Raw genomic sequence first — 24,677 nt, 5'->3', positions numbered from 1 at the left:
TTCCTCTAGGTATTCGGCATATTCCATGTCAAGGAGGAGGAGGACTCATTTGCAGTTGTGCACTGGAATGGGCTGCATCTGTTAAAGAATTATGTGGGTAGCCCCTAGAGTTGGCTCACATTAGTATGGCTCAGGGTCGATTGCGATGAGCCAGGAGTAGTTGTGAAGGATCTATACTGAATATCCTACAATTCCTGTGCAACCACAGTATGGAAAAGTCCTTTGATGAGTGTATTAACTTCCAACTAAGCTGCTCTTACTATAATTAAGAAAGATCTTTGAGGAGTCCAACGCACTGTCATGGCAGATGTGTAGCTACTGATAAAGTCATTGCAACAGACAGTGAATGCCGGGATGTCTTGGCTACATCTTCCAGCACAAGTTACAATGTGGCTGGGTTCAGAGCAATCTCCTGCTACAATCTGAATGAAATAGCTGAAAAGAATTCAGCTGAAGATGCTACATTGAAGAAAAAAAATGATTTTAGTTGTTTTAATTAGAAGGTGTGCCCAGGCTGCAGTTGCAATACCCATTTGGGATGCACCTGCATCCAACTGGAGATATTTAATGGACCACATCAGGGAATGTATTCACTAACTAGTGGCAGTGACGACTGGTTTCATTCATCGTAGTGGGAGGAACAGACTATCCTCTAATATTTCCTCAATTGAGGTTAGATCTGGGAGATCTATTCCAAAATGGAAAAGATCTTGGGCTGTGTGCTAGATGGTTTTGGGCACAGGTCTGTAGGTGGAAGGAAGTAAACTTCATTTACTGCCTGAACAAAGGACCAGATCTCAGAGGTGCAGGGCCTCACATGCTGTATGGATTCATCTGGATAAATGATTGATTGATTGAATTTTTAATGGCGCATCAGTACTGTAAGGCTATTTAGCGCCAAACAAAATGTTATATGTATAATCTTTTAAAAATTATAAAAAGTCTCGTATCAACCAGCAAATTAAAAACAAATAGTTGAAATTAAGACGGTTGTATGGTAACGGTGCAAAATAAAGCTTCCCAATCAAAGGGGGATGTAAATGTTGTATGTTAATGAAAAATGATGAAAAGGTATTAGAAAGGGACGGTATATATATTGCATCTGGATAAAAGGTAATCGTGTATGTGGGTGGGTGGGGGGACACCATTTTGTTCACCTTCCTTAATCCTGACCTGCTCGATAGGCTCCCAATCCTGAGATAGGATATAATGGCAAAGTGGGGAGAGGGGGATCTTAATCTGATCTCTTTTCCAATACTGTGATGCTCCCGAGTGTTGACCAGTGTATAGCCATTGACTGGTACAATTTGGCTGGTGGTCAGTTGCCAGTATGATCTGACCAGTGACCGAATGACATAGATATGCAAGAGCCTAGTTTGTCTTCATCACTCATGAAGGCACAGTGTTGCTCCTCCCATCTAGAAGGGTGCAACATATTATCGAGGCAAGTGGTGCTCTTCCTTCATCAAAGAAGGCACGATGATACTACAGTAACATGAGGAATGATTGATTTCTCATCCCTTTCTGGGGAAGGCAATCAATTCCCTGAATATTCATTCTCTGCTACAGGAGGAATTTTACCTGTCTTGAAGGGAGACGGGCCCATAGGGTCCTGGGACCGGGGGAGTGTTCTTTTGAAGTAAAGAACTAGTTTTTTCATACATGAAACTCACCTGTTTATATGTAGTGTATGCTATATACACCTCCGTGTATTTGCACATGGTAATGATTCACTAGTATGGAAATTCTGTTGTCTCGATCTCCTATTCTTTTTAATAAGGAAGGCATTTAGTTGTTAACCTTTTCAAAGGAACTATGCAGACACACATAAACAATGTGACACGTTATTTTAAAATACAGTGGTGAAACAGAATGAAACAACCCACACAGAATTGATGTTAAATCAATTATTTAATTAATGAAATTATGAATTCCTATTAATTGAGGTAGGGTCTATGTTGTGTTGTAATCTAACACACAAGACTTACCTGTGAACCAATTGTAAATAAGATGGGTGTACCTAATCCCTAGATAATGGGATTCAATGTGATAACCCAAGAAGTCTTTTGCTGAATTACTGTAAAAGGGCAGGATTTACCAGCATAAAAACAAAAGACAAGATGGATGAATAGTAACACCAGATGAAATAATGTTGAAGGGAGAATAGAATGTGGTTTTAACTTACAAAAAGCAATTTTTCTCTGGTCACTTTATGAATGACATAGCGTTGGGTAAGATACTGTGGCTATTAGAGCAGAAAATCCCACTTTGATTGAAAATAAAAAGTAATAATTCCAATGGAGCCCCAAATGGCCGAGTGGTCTAAACCGCTCTCCATTACAGATCATTGCCATCTCAACTCTGTCTGTGTGGGTTTAAGTCGCGGATTCAGCCAATGTGGGTATGTGAGAAAGCTTGACAGTAGCTTCTTGTGGGTCAGTTGTTCTTTCCCTGGTTCTTCCTCCACCAATAATACTGGCCGCCATGTAAAGCCTATCGTGTGCTGAGAAATGGTGTTAAACCCTACAACAACAATAATTCCAAAATATGTCATCGTGAGAAAATACTGGTTGATAAAGAGTGGATTCATAAAGGAATCTAGCATATGAAAAGGTATAAGAGGTTCAGCAGTCTTGGGATCTTCCTGAATGTCACAAGTGACTAATGGTGGCAGCTGCTGAGGTGGCTCACTGGTTAGCATGCTAGACTTGCATCCAAAAGGGTGGTGGTTCAAATCTTACCATCAGATTCCTTTGAGATTTGCAGTTTATAGTATTTTACAGCATATGTTAGGCTATATATGGCAGCCTGCATACCTGGTGAAGCAAGAGCATGTGAAGAACCATCAACCTTTTGGAAGCTTATAGCAAGCTTTCTCATATACCCACAATGTTCAAGTTGAAAAACAACAGTGTGATGTGAGTGATCTGTAAAGACAAATGCCTTAAACCACACAGTTACCTGGGGCCCTAAAGTAATTTGAGACTTTGTATGAATGAAATGCAATTTCAATGAATTTATTCTATTGATAAATTTCATTAAGCAAATATGTAAATGTCCACAAGTTCAAAATGTCAGAAAACAATAACATCAGTTACATACATGTAATCCATCCCTGACAATGACCACATGTAGTGACATAAACATAAACAAAGTCATTTGTATCAACAATTACTGCTAATTTCCTTTCTTCACTTCGAACAATGACGATGGCATGGAAATGTCCATTTTCAGGAGCAGTCATGATATTATTTCTCTTTATTATGTGTACTTACATGTGCATATTGTATTAATGACCTAAATTTAATATAAGCTATCATTATAATTACAAGGGGAAATGATATTCAATCTCTGATTGTAACAAAATCATTAATACAAATCAGACTTCTTTTATGCCACAGGTGTTGGTCCAGTATTTGTGTGTATTTTAATGAGCATATGTGTGTGTGTTCTGGATTTTGAACATAGCTTCAAAAACAATTTGAGTCATACTGTTACAATGTCTGCAGTGGCAGTTTATAGTGATGTCTAGCACGGAAGCTTCATGCCGCAGACATGTAGCATGATGACCCACCCAGTCACACTATCCTGCAACCAGGCCAACCAGTCCTAACACTAGCCTCTTAACTCATGAACCCCTGCAAGTTTCTGTCGTTTTTGCCTGAAATGCGAGTAGGAAACACATGTCGTGGGCTATTTTTAAATACATCCTAATACATCAACTTCCAGGTGATTTTCCAATAACCTAATGCCTAGTTGTGTTAGAAACATCGTTTTTCATTGGCTATTTCACTTGTGCATGAGCAGATAGGGCATAAATTGTTGTTCTTTTTTTGTGTGCTTAACCCTTTACCTCACGCGAGTGCCTTTGGATGCCTCTACTCCATTTGCATGGAAGCGCATTTTGACACCTCTACTCCATTCTCATGGAAGCGCCTTTTGACGCCTCTACTCCATTTGCATGAAAGCGCCTTTTAACGTCTGCTGTAACATCGGCCATTTTTAGCAGGTTTTCGTAGCACCACCTTCGAGGAAAACCCCCTATTTGATACCTCATTCATTGCTGTGAATGACCATTACGTTAGATCACGTGGTTGCTTTTATGCTCTGATAGAAACCTACTATTTAAAGAAACTGGGTCATATTCTCCACTCTCCAAAATGGAGGTGACATATTTTGTTCAGTATTTTTCATGATTAGAATCACAACTATGAAAGCTTCAATAACTTAGGTAAAGGCTCTGATATTGATGTAGGTAGCAATTAGTTTTTATACATTATCAAATTCAGATGACTTAGTGATGTAGACGCAGACAAAGAACTTGTAAATTACGAGTATGAGAAATGGCCGCTACAGTTGGTCATGCGGCTTCACTGACTTGATGGTGAACAAGTTCTCTCAAGATTTTAAAGCATATAAAAAATTCTTCTGTGAAAAATAATTACACAGCTACAACGACTGGACTTTACTCCTAAATTTTTCCATACATAATAGATGTGTACCAAAAATGTAAAATGGTTAAAACTGCTGTTAAATTTAACATACACTACATTGCTTAACAGTTAACAGGCAGGCCTATGTGTATGGAGTCGAATAGGTAACAGGTGTTCTATTTATAGCGCACTGTACTGGGCAACTTAGCTACATGTATATTGGAGGGCTAAAAAGCCATACACTCTATGAGGTAAAGGGTTAATGGACCCATCATTTTCGTATCGAGACCACTCTTTATTCCAAATGCCCATCTTATCCTACTTTTTGCAAAGGCTCATCTGTCTGTTTGCAGTTCATACTGGTCTGCCTAAGATCTGTGACCGAAAAGTCTAAAATCCAGACATAAAATCAAATTCCGACCATGGGCGAATTTTGGGTGGAAAATAATCGGGTAAATAAAATGATGGTTTTTTCCTCTGTATTTTGTAGTACAACTAGAACGTCCAGATTATCTGGTATCAATGTAGAGCTACATCTGTCTACCTTTCTATAATACCACCCACTTTAGCGTATCATACATGACCTTGACGTTACAGAGCTTGGCAGTAGACTACTACCTTCTGCCACATAAACTCAGCACCAGGGGTTAATGAGTTAACAAGGATTTTGGAATTTTTGTACAAATCATCAAGGAACGGCTAGATTTGTAATTTATATGCAATGTCAATGCACAAGTGATTAAATATACAAGGAATATTCAAATTTGGTGATGTCATCAAAATGCACCCATTAACTCATTAACCCCTGGAGGCTTTTGTCGTTTTCATCTGAAATGAGAGTAGGAAACATGTTGTGGGCTATTTCTGAATACATCCTAATACATCAACTTCCAGGTGATTTTCTAATAACCTAATGCCTAGTTGTGTTAGAAACATTGTGTATCATACATGACCTTGACGCTACAGAGCTCGGCAGTAGGCTACTACCTCCTGCCACATAAACTCGGCACCAGGGGTTAAATGAGTTAATGCTGAGTGCCAAGCTAGGCAGCTGCTAGTACCATTTGTAAAAGTATTTGTTATGAATCAGTTGTGATTCAAAACTGTGACCTCCCACAACTGTGGCGGAAGTTCCAACCACTTAGACTGCCGGAGATGTAGTGTATATATGTATAACGTGTCTGTATTTTAAGAAATGGGTGATTTGTTTTAGTTTTAGTTTTAAGGGTCATATTTCTGTTTTCCTGCTAAGAGTTTAATATTTTGATTTGAAAAAGGGGTTAGAACTTGACACCTTTAAATCTGCTGTGTTGTTTCAATGTGAGTACAGGTTAGTTTAAAATAAGCAACGGTTTAAGTTGTAGAAAATGAAAGAATTCTTTCTAAATTCCTTTGATAAATCTTCTGAAAAGAACCATGCTGTGAATAAACATAGTTATAAGTAAGGTGGCATCTCTTTGTTAAGAACGATCTCTTTTTTCTCATTTTCACAATACCAACTAATTAAAATCATTAAAATGTTAACTGATATCTGATCTACTGGTGATGCTTGAAACTCCTCTATCGGAATCTTCAGTGACATTTCCACCTGACTCCAAAGTCTCATCTCCAGATACCCACTGTATCACAAAATAACAAAACCTTTCTATATGACACCACTCAACCAATACCTAATTCCCTCTTCCATTAAAACATTTAATTTCAGGCCAGTCAAGCAGCATTCTTTTCCAACTGACTGGTTTTATAGAATCAACCATATAATTAACCTTATGCATCCCCCTAACTAAATGAAATTACAGTCCTGGTACTTTTATTGTCATCAAATCCCCAAGTTAACAATCTACATTAATCCCACTTACCTGACATAATTATATACCAATTTACTTTTTTTTTGTACAACCTTTGGCAAACACCCACTGGCACATGGAGTACACAACCTTGTATATATATGTTTACGTTTAAGACTATAGGACATCTATGATGAACAATTTATCATCTCTGAGTTATTTTTATTCTCCATAAATTAAATTTGACTACCTGAATTTTCTTTATGTACTTTACAAACAACCAAGATCATCTATCAAATGAACAAAAATGTAGGAGTACTTGATTCTTGTCTTACTATGCACTGAACAAGAGTGATAGTAAAAAACAAAATGTTTGCTGACGATGATATACATTTGCAATGCATTATTCCCAAGTACAGTGTAGTCACAATAAGCAGTACTTATAAACAGACATGTAACAGATCTGCCAACCCAAACAAGAGAAGAACTTCTTTCCATTAGTTAGACCAGCTTTCAGTATGGTGTAACAAAATATCATTTACTGCCATTGTCAAGCTGAATAGCATGCATTTAAAACTAGAGAAGTGTGATTCAAGACAAACATTGTGTTTAACTAGGCCTCACAAATTTTTAAAGTTTACCTGAACCCTAATTGCCTCCAGTACAGTTTCATAAACTGAAGTTCCAAACCCTACAGAGCTCAATGGCTTCTTATTCAAGAATGATGCAGCCACTATAAACACTGTTCAATGAGGACAAAAAAATTTGTAAAGGTTATTTGAACTTTATTTACCATTAGTACAGTTTCATAAACTGCACTTACAAACCCTATGGAGCTAAATGGCTTCTTGCTATCTCCCAACCTGATGTAATCCTACAAAAATAAAATAAATTACATGCTGGCCATGGTTATGGCAATCATCTTTCCTGCCATGTGCCTTACACAAATCTATGCCACATCAAATAAAACCAGGCTGACCAGTCCTAACACTAACTTGTTAATGCTCAGCACCAAGTAAAAGTAAGGCAGCTCTTAGTACCATTTTTGAAGTCTTTGGTATGACTCAGCTGGGGTTTGAACCCATGATGCTCTAACAACTTAGGCAACTGGAGCAGTCACGTATTTTGCCATGTTCTGCTTGATATTTGTGGGCTCTCATCCTCCATCATAAATCTATACATTTACATTTAGAAACTCAACATTGCATTTCCTGGTTTGCAAGCATGGTCAGTATATCCCCATTTTCTGAGAGAGAAAAACATTAACGTCATCAATAATGTATGCTGAAAGCATGATACATGTCTTGTTACAGTATCCCTAATAATGACCTTGACCTTTGAGCTAGGGACTTGATTCCTGAATAATATGGCATGGACCTGGATAGTTTCGTCAAAATATATTAAGGTGTTAAAAAGTGACAGCCTGGATAAGGAAACAGGCCAATGACCTGAACAAACATTTGCTATGACCATGATGGCTCTGATTGTTTGAATTGTTTCACTTAATGACTGACAATGCCCTATGATAATGTTGTTGTTGTATGGTTTAATGTGATTTTTCAGCACAATATAGACTATAAATGGTGGCCAGTATAATTGGTGGAGGAAGAACCCTGGAAAACCCAGGGAAGAACCACAAGAAGCAACTGGCAAGCTTTCCCATCTACCAGTGTTAACCAAGACTGAGACTCTAACCCATGCAGACAGAGGTGAGATAGCAGTGATCCAGAATGGTGAGCACTTTAGACCATTTGGTCACTCTGGGCTCCTCCTATGATAATGTGACTTCAAAGCTGAATGGTACTCCAACTAACAATGTTGTCTGGACACATTATATAAAAAAGGCACCAAACTGTTCTGGTAGTGATGCTCGATAGAGGGATACTGAGTGTGTTTTTGCAAGTCAATTAATCACATTATGCCCAGCTTTGATTAGCAGATAACTAATACAGGAGTAGATTGACATGCCAGAATGGAAAATGTGAACAATGCTGCAACCTGGAGCATATGTTTCTGAAAGCTTTAAATTAATAAAAAAGAACACCATTTGTACCTCATGTAAAGCAGATTTTTTGCACCAAGGTGGAATTTCCTCAATGTGAAATCACATGAAGCTAAAATGAAAATGTCTCTGCAATGAAACTATGCTCTGGACAAGTTTTACTTGTGTACAAAACACTTCTGCAGTTCCTTAGACCAACTATATCAAAATAATACAATAGTTACTCATTGACAAACTGAAGGACAAGCCAATTTCCCTGACATCAAATCTGTGGACAACTGTAGCACTACAGATCTACACAAACTTGACTGTGCAATATATCAATGACAACTGGGACTTCAAGTCTGATCAGTAAGCCTCTGGACTTTTAAAGGATTGACATACAAGTGTAAACATTGCAGGATACCTCAAGTCTTATGCAATGGAGATAGGTTGTTGTTCTAGGGTTTAACACCATTTTTCAGCGCAGGATAGGCTATACATGGCGGCCAGTATAACTGGTGGAGGAAGAACCTTGGAAAACCCATGGACGAACCACCGACCCACGAGAAGCTACTGGCAGGCTTTCCCACGTACCCACGCTAGCCGAGCCTTGGACTTGAACCCACGCAGACAGAGGTGAGATGACACTGATCCGGAATGGTGAGCGCTTTAGACCACTCGGTCACTTGGGGCCCCGCAATGTAGATAGGTGTTTCCTCTGTTAGTACATTAGTGACAGACAATACAAAACGTATGGCGGTAGCGTCTGGCAAGGTTCACTTCTGCACAGTGTCGCCTGGTTGGAAATATCAGTCATTCAGTAGTCATGACAAAGGCCTTTAAAGATCAGCAGGTGAAAGCTGGTCTCAAACCTTTTGCCTCATTTCAAGATCCTGCTACCAGATGGAACTCTAGTTACATAATGATGAAGTGAATACCTGAGCTCAGAATTTACGTACTGCCCCTGACTAATGCTAACAAATTTTGTAATTCATGATCCGTTTTCTTCAGAACTTGACTCTGGAATAGTTTGCAATTTGTTGTTGTTGATGTTGTTGTCATAGGCTATACATGGTGGCCAGTATCATTGGTGGAGGAAGAACCTGGGAAAGCCCCTGAAAGAACCACCAACCCACAAGAAGCTACTGGCAAGCTTTCTCACATACCCATATTGGCTGTATTCGAGACTCAAACCCACGCAGACAGGTGAGATGACAATGATCTGTAATGGTGAGTGCTTTAGACCACTTGGCCACTTGGGGCCCCCAAGGTGAGTGCTTTAGACCACTTGGCCACTCGGGGCCCCCAATTTGCAATTTGAAGAAGACACTTTTCAATCAATTAATGAAAAGATTTCCATTTGGGAAGGTGGAATATCTACTGTGTTTTGACCTCCCCTCTACTATCATCCACAGTATTGGACATGCACTACAAATCATTTAAGTTTCTGCCTGTGGGTAAGCGTGACCAACCAAACTCTTTATTACTGACCTGCAGGAAGCCAAGATGACACGAGGGTGATCAAAAGTCAATGTTGGAAACCACGTCAGCTACAGAAGTATGTTATTAAACATATACTGGTGAAAAGCATGGATTTACTTCCAATGAATGACAGCCCAAATGATTCCAATAAACTGAAACATTTTACCCCCCCCCCCCCCGGTGTTTGGCCGATTCCATGAAATGGTGGCAAGTGCAAGCGGCAGTTTCCTTGTCGTGCATCTCTATAACATTTGTGCGAATTGAAAGAGCTTTTCTTCCACAGGATTAACCATTACCAAAACAGATCTTTTCTCGATCCTGCAGATGTTGACATTCTGCTCTTTCTTCCTTAACACATCAACCCCTGGAGGTTTTTGTTGTTTTTGTCTGAAAATCGAGTAGGAAACACATTTTGAAAGCTATTTCTAAATACACCAACTTCCAGGTGATCTTCCAATAACATACTGCCTAGTTGTGTTAGAAACATCATTTTTCATTGGCTATTTGGCTCATGCATGAACAGAAGGGTAAATGTTGAAGTTCTTTTTTCCCTTCTTTTTTTCTTAACGGACCCATTATATTTGTATCAAGACCACTCTTTATTCTAAATGCCCATCTTATCCTATTTTTTGCAACGGTTCATCTGTCTATTTGCAGTTCATACACGTCTGCCTTAGATCTGAGACCAAAAAGTCTAAAATCTGGACACAAAATTGGATTCCGACCACAAGCACATTTTGGGTACAAAAAAATCGTAACATGGGGTTAATGTGTAAACTCGTCACATGGGGTTAATGTGTTAATATATAAAAAAGGCTGAAAGCATCCCATAAGCCAATGATGTGACTAACCGATGTCATAGTTATTGACTTCATCTTTACTGGAAGCAAATATTATACAACATGCTAAATCTAAGTGAGAGTTGGAACTTAAATTGCCAAATTTACACAAAATAACAAGTTTAAAAGTAACTTGTTTATTTTTTGACTACTTTAATAACATCCCAGTTTGAAAGTGGAGACATTCTTAAATGTGTACTGATGCTACTTTTTTGGGACAGTGTTTCAAACTCGATATTGTTTAATGAAAAACAAGGTTCTACTAATAGACTACTACTGGACAATGAAAAACTCTCCTGAAAGTCCAACTACATGGAGATATGTGGAATCTCTGCTCATTTTCTCCAATCCAAATTTAATAACCTTGAGTTAGGTTCAAATATTAAATCTGTTTCATCACCTGTGACCATTCATTTAAATGTCTCTGGTCTCTAATGTTTTTAGTGAGAATCTGTTTCATCACCTGTGACCATTCATTTAAATGTCTCTGGTCTCTAATGTTTTTAGTGAGAATCTGTTTCATCACCTGTGACCATTCATTTAAATGCCTCTGGTCTCTAATGTTTTTAGTGAGAATCTGTTTTATCACCTGTGACCATTCATTTAAATGTCTCTGGTCTCTAATGTTTTTAGTGAGAATCTGTTTTTGGTAATTTTAACCAGTCTGTTTTTGATCAGCTGTGAACAAATGTAGGACCCTTTATGCAGAAACCATTGTGAACTTCAAACGATTCTTTAATATATTAAACAAAGTGGGTCAATTAATGCATGTGATAAAAGGATATCTTTCAATGCGTATCAAGTATCTTCAGCAAATGCCCCTTAAAAGCAGCTATTCCCATCTTCCAATCTCAGGGGTCTTCCAGAATATAGGTCATCTTCCTTGCACCTGCAGCCATCATTAAAACGATGAAATCACCTCAAAATTGCATGAAATGACAGAGATCTGCACCCACAAACTTTATCCAAGTTGACCTTAATATTTGTTAGGTACCCAGATTTTTTACAGTATGTTATTTAGATAGTAGCAGAATTGTTCTCTTTGTCCCACATTTTTATGTCAATGTCATTTTCCCATGTTACATCATACAACTTTAGATGTCCCACATTTTTATGTCAATGTCATTTTCCCATGTTACATCGTACACAACTTTAAATGTCCCACATTTTTATGTCAATGTCATTTACCCATGTTACATCATACACAACTTTAAATGTCCTACATTTTTATGTCCATGTCATTTACCCATGTTACATCGTACACAACTTTAGATGTCCCACATTTTTATGTCAGTGTCATTTACCATGTTACATCGTACACATTACATCATACACAACTTTAGATGTCCCACATTTTTATGTCAGTGTCATTTACCCATGTTACATCATACGCAACTTTAGATGTCCCACATTTTTATGTCAATGTCATTTACCCATGTTACATCGTACACAACTTTAGATGTCCCACATTTTTATGTCAATGTCATTTTCCCATGTTACATCGTACACAACTTCAGATGTCTGACATGCTGCCTGTGCAGCTGCAGATCATTCTGTAGAATGCTATTTTGTCAACCAATTGGCATTCATTTACTGAGAAGTTCGAAGAAACAAAATAACAAAATATTCAGAACTTTTCAAAAATACCCCTCTTACCATAAAGTGCATCATATTGGCAGATTACTTTAATTTGTAGACTATATTTAGACACTATGTTAACAATGAGTTATGTTGTATTTGGAAGATTGGAACAGATTTCTGCCAGATAGGATATTCACTGTTATGTCTCCCATGAATGGCATTATACAGTGAAACCAATTTACAAGCTATCAAAAATATCCATTTCATAAACTGTTTTGCTTTATTCATTCAATGCCTTTTAGATTTCTTGTCAAATCAAGGTGAATTATTTTTTAATGCCAGATACCAGACAGCACTCTTGTGACTGGCAAATAGAACCATCATCAAGACATAACCTCCATTATGCCTATTTTCACTGTAACAACTTATTTAAATATTATCTGATTTTTACTGGAAAAACATTTTAAAAACAGATGACAACATTCAGAAAGGGATGATGTATAAAAAAAAAGACAATGTTGTAAATGTTTGAGTCATCAAGGTTAGATGTAGAAAATATATCACTCCTTAATGATAAACTCATCCCTTTTTATATCCAACTCACCCTAGTACAGTAAAATTGTGTGATTTCCAAGTTCTTGTTACCTGAATCACCTTTCAAGAGAGTAAAGATGAACTAAATCTCAATATTAAAACATCAGGCAAAATCATGAAAATATATCTCCCTATCTGGGATTGTAATTAATCTCTGTATAGCTCTCTATAAACGGTTTAATTTGTTTATGCACAGACATAATTACGCTTTCAAAATTAGCTTTTACCTGTCCCACCCAAGTTTACACTTTTCAAATGAAAATCTTTTAAACCTCAAGAAGCTTTGTTATCAATGTTTTAAGATCAAATGCAGACACTTCACATTTTCTCAATGACAAATCCAGTATTTCTGCCTACCCAATGACCTTTCATGATCATATATTTGGAAGTTAAACAAACAATTGCTAACTTTAACGATTTCACCCCTTTACTGCCATGAGCCTATCACTACCACATCAACAAGACAACCAGAACTCTGTAGCAAAGCAACATTATGCACACTTTTCTGTTACCACTTATACCCCCACCCCATATAAGCATATGTGAACCTACCCCATCAAACTCAACAAACAGGGGAAAGATCTGAATTCCAAAATGACCGTACAGATCTGTTGACCACACCAAAGTTAGAAATCTGTCTTAACATATTAACCGATAAGCGACGACTTTACGGGGCAGGAGGTAGTAGCCTACTGCCGAGCTCTGTAGTGTCATGGTCATGCATAAAGTGGATGGTATTATAGAAAGGCAGACAGATGTAGCTCTACAATGACATCAAATAATCTGGAATATCTAGTTGCACTACAAAATACAGATAGAAAAACCTCATTTTTTGGACCCGACTTTTTTTTAACGCAAAATTCACTTGTGGTCGGAATCCCACTTTGTGTCCGGATTTAGACTATTTGGATTCAGATCTAAGGCAAACCGGTATAACTGCAGACAGACAGATGAGCCTTTGCAAAAAGTAGGATAAGATGGGCATTTGGAATAAAGAGTGGTCTCCATACAAAAATAATGGCTCCGTTTAGCAACAAAAAAAAAAAAAAAAAAAAAAAAAAAAAAAAACCCACAAAAAAAACAAGTCTAACTTTTACCCTTTTGCTCATGCGCGAGTCAAATAGCCAACAAAAAAATTATGTTTCTAACACAAATAGGCAGTATGTTATTGAAAGATGACTCGGATTTGGTGTTTTCGAGTCTATTCAGAAATAGCTTTCAAAATGTGTTTCCTACTCGATTTTCTGGCAAAAATGGCAAAAACCTCCAGGGGTTAATGTGTTAAACAATCAAGGAGGAGCTGCGAGACAGTCATCATACACCCATACACATACATAAGTGTAGGATAACATAACCACTTTCTTTTATTAAAACGGCAGAGGCATAGAAATATTACATACTAATGTTAATAGCCACAATTCCCAACAAATTTCATACGCATGAACCTCCCAGATGGGAGGGTTTTTCTAACAAGATGAGGTGTATCCCATCCCTCCCTCATCACTCTCTGAAATCTCCATACACTTACTTTTTTGTGGTAGAGTTACAGCAATACTGCCTGTGCAGGGCAAGACAAATTTGTTGCTAATTTCAAACTAGTATAAATCAATTAACATCCCTTTGATTCTGTCATTAGGATCAGCTGGCTTTAGTGTTTGCTGACATGGATTAGATTGTGTGACCAGACATAATTCCAAAAGGATTAAAAAGATTAACTCAAAATGGATGGATTACTAAAGGGCTCAATCAGCATAAAACAGGTTGGTTTTATTTCCGTGTTTCAAGTGTGTCCAGATGTCTAAGCATGCATTATATACCAATGCTAAAATGCAAAAATTTAAGCAACCCAATAACATACAAAATTTAATGATGGATGAGTTAATGATTCATTGTGATTTTATGGAGTGCCAAAAAAAAAAGTTATATGATAAATGATTTATGTATGATAAGTTGTTTATTGTCAACTAGCATTACAAGGACAATAAAATTAAATGATGAGATGGCAAGGATAATGCATGATGGTTCCTGAGCAATACAGACTGTAAATAGTGTTTCTGAAGGGTAATTAGATGAGGTTTTTTTGTGTGTGTGTGTGTGTGATTTGGATTTATAACATCGCTTTTAAAAAAAATAAGTCATATCACTACAATGTCTGCAGTGTGGCAGTTTATAGTGATGTCTAGCACTGGGGCATCATGCTGCAATCATGTAGCATGATGGCCTGCATCCGAGGACACTCTAACCACTTAGGCCACCAAAGGGGTGTGGTAATTAGACGATACAAGATAATTTATGGTGATTGGCAGTGCAAATGTTGGTAAAAAAATACTCAGAGGAATTAGGTTGCATACAAGCTGTATTTAAGAGAAAATGTTTAATTCCTTTAAGAAATTTCAATACAAGACATCTATTTTGTACCAAAAAGTTCCTTCATGTGATGAACATTATAGTAATGATTGGATGTAGAATCAATTAATGCAAAAGTTATGAATACTATTTGGTTTGCTTTTATATAAAGTTTTGTAGATGAGTTGGAAAACAGACACAAATACAGGGTTTAAAGGCTTGTATCTCAGTTTTATGGCATATTGTAAAGATAATGATTCTCTGTGATGTGATAGATAAATAACAACTTTTTTATCAGAACCCCTGTTGTTGTGTGCTATTACTTTTAGTAATTCAAGGGCTTTCAAGCATTCATCTTTTACTTTCCTAATGTGTTGACTAAAGGTTACTTTTCTGTTGAAGACAATACAATGTACCTAAAACTTTGTTTCCTCAACAACCAGTATAGATGTTCTTTCAAATGCAAAATGAGGATCAAGTTGTCTTCATAGCTGACAGAAATGAATACATGCTGTTTTTGATTGAGAATTTGAAACCACTGGCATTTGCCAAATTTTGAAACTTGTTTATATTTTCTTGCAATTGTCTTTTGTTTGTATGTATATATTTAGATAGATAACACATTAGAAAATCATTGAACATTTTGGGCGCAATCCACACCAGGAGCCAAACACTTGATGTCATTAATTTTTTATGTTAAAAACCTTAACAGATAAAATACTGCCATGAGGCACATCCATATCTTGTTCATACATTTCAGAGAGTGTGGAGTCCAGATTGTACAGGTCATTATTTCGTACTTCCGTGTTGTATCAAAGGCCTTTTCCAAGTCAATGTCAGCTACTAAATGTTGTTTCTTGATAAAAGCTTCACAAATGAATGTATCAAGTCTAACTAGATGATTGTTGGCACTATGGCAATATCAAAATCACCTTTGAAATGGCGGGGGGGGGGGGTGTTGAATTTTTAACTTAGCTTTAACAATTTTTCAGTCATATTGCTATGATGTCTGCAGTGTAGCAGTTTATAGTGATGTCTAGCACTGGGGCATCATGCTGCAGACATTAACATGATGTCCCACCCAGTCATATTATCCTCACACCAGGCCAACCAGTCCTAACACACCTCTTAATGATGAGTGCCTAGCGAGGCAGCTGTTAGTACCATTTTTATAATTCTTTGGTACGACTTGGCTGGGGTTCAAACCCTCAAACTCCCACATCCAAGGCAGATGATCTAACCACAAGGGCACCAGAGTGCTCCCACTCTGAAAAGGATATATTAAATTGTTAATCTCCAAATATCAAATAAGCCTGGCATTGATCATGTGTTCCACTGTACTACAGACAGAGCTCATTCAAGCAATCGGACAGTAGCTCAAAGATGGAAACAGGAATTCCAGTAGCTGGAATAAAAGGATATGAATATGCATTGTGCCCTTCCAGCAAAGCTGATTTTAAAATCTCTGACAATGGCAAGAATGGCATTACATGTCATACAGCATATAAAAGCAAATTAAACAAGACAATAAAAATGCCATCACTGTCTGCATCAAATATGGATAAAGAAATCTGCAAGATGGTGTTTTAATCTCTTTTTAATTTTTCAGATCTAGTTCAAATAATGTTCCCTGCTTTGGAAATTGCATAATAGTTCTCATACAAATGGGTAAGAACTACTCACATAATGACCCATACTTACTGTCCTCAAAAGAATAAGATAGTTAAAGACATTTGTCATGATGAAAAATTACCCATTCTCGCTTAAAATCTTCCCTCCTTGGAATTTAAAACTCCCCATATAATTTTTCAAATCTCCTGATTTGTCCCAACTTATGTATGATATCATGTGTATGAATTTGCAATACACTGTAAAATATTTCCATGCAGACACCTTACTGATATACCAGGTCCGCAAGAAACATTTCCCAATTACAGTTCATTATTATTGAATCTTATAACCATTTTGACATGTAGAAATCTTTCATAACAGTTAGCCTTTTGAATATCCACAAAATACGGATTCTGACTTTAAGCAAAATGAGCTTATCTTTATCAGGAGATTATGCATCCAGTCTGCAACATGTAGTAATTGAGTAGAGGTAATGACTAGTTTGCAACATTTAGTAATAGAGTACAAGCAATGACTAGTTTGCAACAATTAGTAATAGAGTACATGCAATGACTAGTTTGCAACAATTTGTAATAGAGTACATGCAATGACTAGTTTGCAACATTTAGTAATAGAGTACATGCAATGACTAGTTTGCAACATTTAGTAATAGAGTACATGCAATGACTAGTTTGCAACATTTAGTAATAGAGTACATGCAATGACTAGTTTGCAACAATTAGTTGTTGTTGTTGTTATTGTTGTTGTAGGGTTTAATGCCATTTTTCAGCACACAATAGGCTATACATGGCAGCCAGTATTAATGGTGGTGGAAGAACCCGGGAAATCACCGGAAAGAACCACCGACCCTCGAGAAGCTACTGGCAAGCTTTCTCACATACCCACATTGGCCGAATCTGAGACTCGAACCTACGCAGACAGAGGTGAGATGGCAGTGATCCATAACGGAGAGCACTTTAGACCACTCGGCCATTCAGGGCCCCGCAACATTTAGTAATAGAGTACATGCAATGACTAGTTTGCAACAATTAGTAATAGAGTACATGCAATGACTAGTTTGCAACATTTAGTAATAGAGTACATGCAATGACTAGTTTGCAACATTTAGTAATAGAGTACATGCAATGACTAGTTTGCAACATATAGTAATAGAGTACATGCAATGACTAGTTTGCAACATATAGTAATAGAGTACATGCAATGACTAGTTTGCAACATACAGTAATAGAGTATATGCAATGACTAGTTTGCAGCTAGCTCATAAGGAAATCCCCGTTTATGAGGCCTGGCTCGTGAGATGTAATTACACTCAAGATACTAACTTATCCTGCATCAAAGTAGTAAATCTCTGCTGTTTTGTCTCCTCTATCCAAAGCCACCTCTATTTTAGGGTAATTTCCTCCACACAGAAGTGGAGGCAACCTCATGAAGAGGAAAACCATCATACTGCATATGCAGTAACAAGTCATGTATTATGTACACCAAATTAGTGCCGACTCAAATTTATGTATACCAATGCACAATACACTGGCCACAATATGGGTCACTGTTGTTTATTTTATGTAGATTTCAAGCATATAATGTAGGTTTGGCTTGGTTGGGTGATTTATGGCACATGTAGGTTACTTAGTCACAAGGCAATTGGAGTAAAGAACCTTACCCAAAGATGCATCAAGAAGGCCAATTTGGGATGATCCAATGGCAGGAGTTGTGGGACCCACACCTATTCGGTGCTCAGTCTGGCAAGCTAACTACTGAATCACTGTGGCTCAATTACTCACCTTGTACAACATGCAGGAAGGTGAACTGGGCCTATTTTACATCCATGAGCCTGTTGGGGGTTGCAGATCATGTAGATCTGGGCCCTGTGTCATGAAACTGAGCAACATAACCTCCCCCCAATTCAAAAATGAACTCACAGTCAAAGCTCCAAGATGAACAAGTCCCTTGAAGGGTCTGGTGTTCTACTGGCCCAAATTTTTTCCAACAATCTAAGATAAGACAATTGCTTAATTAATGAGTGTTTTTAGTCATAACAAGATTTTCAAATTGCCTGTAGCAGTGGCCATATTGGATGTCAGATATGCACCATTTCCGTTTAGGACCAAATAGACATCATTAGAAGCACTCTGGTCAAAACTTCGTGACAATATGACACTCCAGTCAGAACATGTAAATCTGTAATTCCTTCTGCAGTAGGATTGCACTTTTTTGGTCTTGAACTAGCTGTCTGTTCTTGATGCAAACACGTTATACAACTTGAACTAGCTGTCTGTTCTAAACTAGCTGTCTGTTCTTGATGCAAATAAGTCAGTGTCATGCGCTGAAAGCCAATCAGCTCCTGTCACTGTACAAGCTACTCATTCGAGAAGACATGTTTGGGGAGTCTACAGGAGTATTTGTTCACTATTTCACCCTCTAACCATGCATGTGAGAATGGATATTCAGCTACTAACTGTATTATAACCAGACTGAGAACAAGTTTCAGGCAAGTCAGTATCTGTGACCATCTAATAATGTAAGAGGGCTCATAGTGTCAAAGCAGATGTACCAGTAGTAGAGTGGCTGCTTTCTTAAGAGCAAAACGCTTGACTGAGTTGTGTACTGGACCAAGGCAGATCACTGATAGGGATGGATTAAAAGAATCTAGAAAATGAATGACCAGTAGACTTCATTGTTTAGAAATACATACTTAATCTGTTTATTCATTAAATCTCATCTATGTACTGATGCTTTTATGTCAATATTGATGTTCCTCACAACAACTTGGACCTGTTAATATGTATGTCAGACCTGGCTCCCTCAGAAGGTTACAGCTTCTGGACCTGTCACTTGTCAACACTATCTTCAATCCCCTTATTGAAATTTTTTTTGGTGTGCTGCTTATCCTAAACAAAATCATACTGAAGTAACCAGAAGACTAATTATTAAAGATGCCAACAGATACCAGGTTACTCGCATACCCGCCCGTTGATAATAATCCAGGTAATAAAATGAACAACCTGGCACCCGTTTAAAAAAGTATTCTAAGTTCAGATCAAGGTATAGAATAACGACTACAGTTTGAGGCTCATGTCGTGTACACATTTATTCATCATCACAGGGACTTGTATGGCTGCTCAGAACTTGTCATACATGTACTATACAATAATACAAGGTATGATATTTCTCTCCTTTCTTGCACTAAAGCTAGACCATCCTAACTTCGTGCCTGTCCATTGTTCAAGCGCCATTTTCTCACGACTTTAACTTGTTTTGAGATCCTGATATTAACTAGGTTAATACCTTTTGTCAACAGTGACAATAAGTACTGAAAAAGAAATATTCTACAAAATAAAATTTTAATACATACTATAATTCAGATAAAAGAAAGCACAATATAAATGTCCAGTTTAACAAATGTCATTTTTGCCTCAAGTTTGTAGCCCTGGAGCGAGTATTAACTGTTTAAGCCAGAGCTGATATTCACATATTGAGAACAGCATTATATACTGAACTGGTTTATAGAGAGTTTCACAAGTCTCAAACAGGGGCCCCAAGTGGCAGAGTGGTCTAAAGCGTTCTCTGTTACGGATCACTGCCATCACCTCTGTCTGTGCCGGTTCGAGTCTCGGATTCAGCCAAAGTGGGTATGTGAGAAAGCATGCCAGTAGCTTCTCGTGGGTCGGTGGTTCTTTCCGGGGTTTTCCCGGGTTCTTCCTCCACGATTAATTCTGGCCGCCATATATAGCCTATCGTGTGCTGAAAAATGGCGTTAAACCCCACAACAACAACAACAACAACAACAAGTCTCAAACATGATATACTGTACTGAGAACAGTGTTATATATTGAACTGCATTATAGTGAATCACATGTTTACCAAACATGATATACAAAGAACAGTGTTATGTACTGAACTGCATTCAATGAGTCACAGATGTACCAAACTTGATACACAAAGAACCGTGTTATGTACTGAACTGCATTAGAGTGAGTCACATATGTACCAAACATGATATACAAAGAACAGTTATGTACTGAACTGCATTATAGTGAGTCACATATGTACCAACCATGATATACAAAGAACAGTGTTATGTACTGAACTGCGTTAGAGTGAGTCACATGTGTACCAAACTTGATATACAAAGAACAGTGTTATGTACTGAACTGCATTCAGTGAGTCACAGATGTACCAAACTTGATACACAAAGAACTGCGTTATGTACTGAAGAACAGTGTTATGTACTGAACTGCATTAGTGAGTCACATGTGTACCAAACTTGATATACAAAGAACAGTGTTATGTACTGAACTGCATTAGAGTGAGTCACATGTGTACCAAACGTAATAAACAAATAACAGTGTTATGTACTGAACTGCATTAGAATGAGTCACATGTGTACCAAACTTGATAACAAATAACAGTGTTATGTACTGAACTGCATTAGACTGAGTCACATGTGTACCAAACTTGATATACAAAGAACAGTTATGTACTGAACTGCATTATAGTGAGTCACATGTGTACCAAACTTGATATACAAAGAACAGTGTAATGTACTGAACTGCATTAGAGTGAGTCACATGTGTACCAAGCTTGATATACAAAGAACAGTGTTATGTACTTAACTGCATTAGAGTGAGTCACATGTGTACCAAACATGATATACAAAGGACAGTGTTATGTACTGAACTGATTAGTGAGTCACATGTGTACCAAACTTGATATACAAAGAACAGCATTATGTTCTGAATTGCATTAGAGTGAATCATGTGTACCAAACTTGGTATACTGAGAACAGTCCTATATACTGAACTGCTGTATAAGGGCTGTTCCATTTAAATATACATGGTACCCTGGGAAAGCAGTTGAAAAAAATATATGCCAGTGTAATCTGATTTCACATAGCTCATATTAAAATAAGAAAATTCTAACTGCATATATGGGTGAGTACCCAACATTAAAAGTACTTTCCCTGGCTCCCTGGTATGTCTTACCAGAACAGCCCTAATGGGAATCATCAAAATTGTTAAATGATAGCATTTTGCAAAGGAAATAAAGATGTAACACTTAGTTCCATGTTTTTTTCCAACCACAAGTACTATACATTGGTATGATTTTGGTCTAATGTCCATAGTGAAGTCACACTAAATCCAGAATTAGACTATAATGAAAATTTATTAGCGAGAGTTGTATCATGTTTCATTTTACCAATTTTACTCTATCTTGAGAAAAAACATTTCCAAAGATCATGTCATAATTAATATGCTGGTCTCTTGTCCATAATCAAAGTCATACAAGGACCACATGATACTAAACCCAACTGACCAAATACATGGCTTCTAGAGTGGTAACAAGCTCAGCCAATCATATGCAAGATTAGATTCACTAATATGCACAGTTCTTGCTCTTTATCAAACCCATCCAAGACTTCGATGACATAAAGCCAATATTTAAAGTTTTATAAAAACTGGATCAGAAATATTACTTCTAGAGTGGAAATAAGCTCAGTTACTCCAATGCAAGATGAACTAATTAATATGCATGCACTCATTATCAAATCTGAACAAGCTCTTGTTGATATAAGAACACATTTCAACTGTGTTCAAATCTGAACAAGCTCTTGTTGATGTAAGAACAGATTTCAACTGTGTTCAAATCTGTACAAGCTCTTGTTGATGTAATAACACATTTCAACTGTGTTCAAATCTGTACAAGCTCTTGTTGATGTAAGAACACATTTCAACAGTGTTCAAATCTGTACAAGCTCTTGTTGATGTAAGAATACATTTCAACTGTGTTCAAATCTGTAGAAGCTCTTGTTGATATAAGAACACATTTCAATTGTGTTCAAATCTGTAGAAGCTCTTGTTGATATAATAACACATTTCAATTGTGTTCAAATCTTTACAAGCTCTTGTTGATATAATAACACATTTCAATTGTGTTCAAATCTGTACAAGGTCCTGCTGATATAAGAACACATTTCAATTGTGTTCAAATCTGTATAAGCTCTTGTTGATTAAGAACCCATTTCAATTGTGTTCAAATCTGTACAAGCTCTTGTTGATATAAGAACACATTTCAATTGTGTTCAAAACTGATGCAAGATGAAGTAATTAATATGCATGCATCTCACTTGTTATCAGATCTGTACAAGCTCTCGATATATGAACACATTTCAAATGTGATCAAAACTGGATTAGAAATATGGCCTACTGAGGGGTAGCAAGGGGTAGCAAGCTCAGCCAATCATATGCAAGATCAGTTAATTAATATGCTTCTTCCCTAGATCCCAAGCTAATAGTGCTTGTTTAACACTGGGCTTAATCCAGTCCAGAGCTTCAAGCTTCTCTTCAACAGCGCAAACTTCATGTTTCTGTGTATCATTCTCCATTGTACGCAAAACTTATGTTTCTGTGTATCATTCTTCATTGTAAGCAAAACTTATGTTTCTGTGTATCATTATCCATCATAAGCACCCACTAATTAACACTCTGAAACCTATTTGTTTAAAGGACTACAGCATGAGTAATTATTGATGAACAATGCAGTCATTTTTATAGGGAATGGACAATATTATTCATTAGTTAACTGATTGCATAAAGATTGGCTGACAACACCGCTAAGCCATGTGTATGTGTTGTTAGGTTTTTTGTTTATTTGTTTTTATCAATGAATGCCCATAATTTGAAAAGCCCCTAGCTGTGAGATTGACTTTGATAATAAACAATTAATTAAATAGATTTATTTATATATCATGTCATGATCTTTCTTCAACCACTGCTTGATTGCATATGACAGCTGAATAAGCAAAAGTGTTGACTTTTGTTTGAGCAACACCTGTACAGAGAATGCATTAAAGACAAACACGTTTAAGTCTTAATGTCCTTACTGCTTATGGGTCAATAATAAAATGAACACTTTTCAGTTGTTTCTTTTGAGTTGATGTCTTTAAAAAATAAACTAAAATTAAAGTGCATTTATTGATTATTGAAATGAATGTTCACAAATAAAATCACTGAACGTCTTTATTCATATCCAAAAAGATTCAATAAAATATCCTTTTACTTCAAAATTACAACATATATCTTGCCAGATTATTATATCAAAATCTTTGTAGTACTTCAAGATATTGGAGAAATTAACACAAAATTTCTGCACCCATGCCACAACCATGCTATATCTGATTTCATTTTATAATCAAACATGTTTAAGTGGGGTTTCACTATATAAGCATATTTCAAGTCCGATCATAATCTGATCAGAAAATCATCAAATCAGGCACAAATTCACCTTATTAATATGCATAGCTCTTGCTTATTATTGACTACAAATGCGACTTTTATGCATAAAACATATATTTCCAGTCTGATTGAAAGCAAATCAGAAACATGAATTTCAGAGTGATAACAACGCACACACAACATAATGGATGGCTGATATGCGGTCATATCATAAGCTACCATGATTTCACAGCCAGGTGGATTAAAAATGGTAAGGATGTGGCACAGCAGAACCTGTTTTGAAAGACCACTCCTTTCAAAAGAAATATTATGGTCTCTCAAGACAGGTTTAAGCTTGGTGACAAATCCAGTGTAAATATTTTGCTACCAAGAACATCAATAAATCCGTGCACTGAGAATCTGGTCTCTCAAAGTTGTTGTTGTAGTGTTTAACGCCATTTTTCATCACAAGATAGGCTATACAAGGCAGCCAGTATAACTGGTGGAGGAAGAACCCTGGAAAACCCCAGAACAACCACCGACCCATGAGAAGCTACTGGCAGGCTTTCTCATGTACCAACGTTAGCCAAGCCTGAGACTCAAACTCATGCAGACAGAGGTGAGATGGCAGTGATCCGTAATGGTGAGCGCTTTAGACCACTCTGCCACTTGGGAACCCCAAGGTTTCTCAAAGTAGAGGTCTTTATGGACTGGTTTTAATGTATTTGGATGGCAGAAAAAAGTGCCCTCTTTCCAGGGGTTGCCCTTTCCCGAAAGTAACTCTAATA

At 37.1% G+C, this 24,677-nt stretch overlaps 1 protein-coding gene across 1 annotated transcript in view; it reads right to left on the bottom strand.

Annotated features, from left to right (window-relative positions):
* Positions 1 to 24,677, bottom strand: part of LOC149780881 (uncharacterized) — a 126,090-nt gene that overhangs the window by 66,928 nt on the left and 34,485 nt on the right. The window lies entirely within an intron of this gene.

This window comes from Sinohyriopsis cumingii, chromosome 16, assembly GCF_028554795.1.
Source record: "Sinohyriopsis cumingii isolate HCF-2022 chromosome 16, ASM2855479v2, whole genome shotgun sequence".
Lineage (NCBI taxonomy): Eukaryota > Metazoa > Mollusca > Bivalvia > Unionida > Unionidae > Sinohyriopsis > Sinohyriopsis cumingii.
Note: the sequence above shows the minus strand (reverse complement) of the source record. Positions and strands in the feature narration are given on the sequence as shown.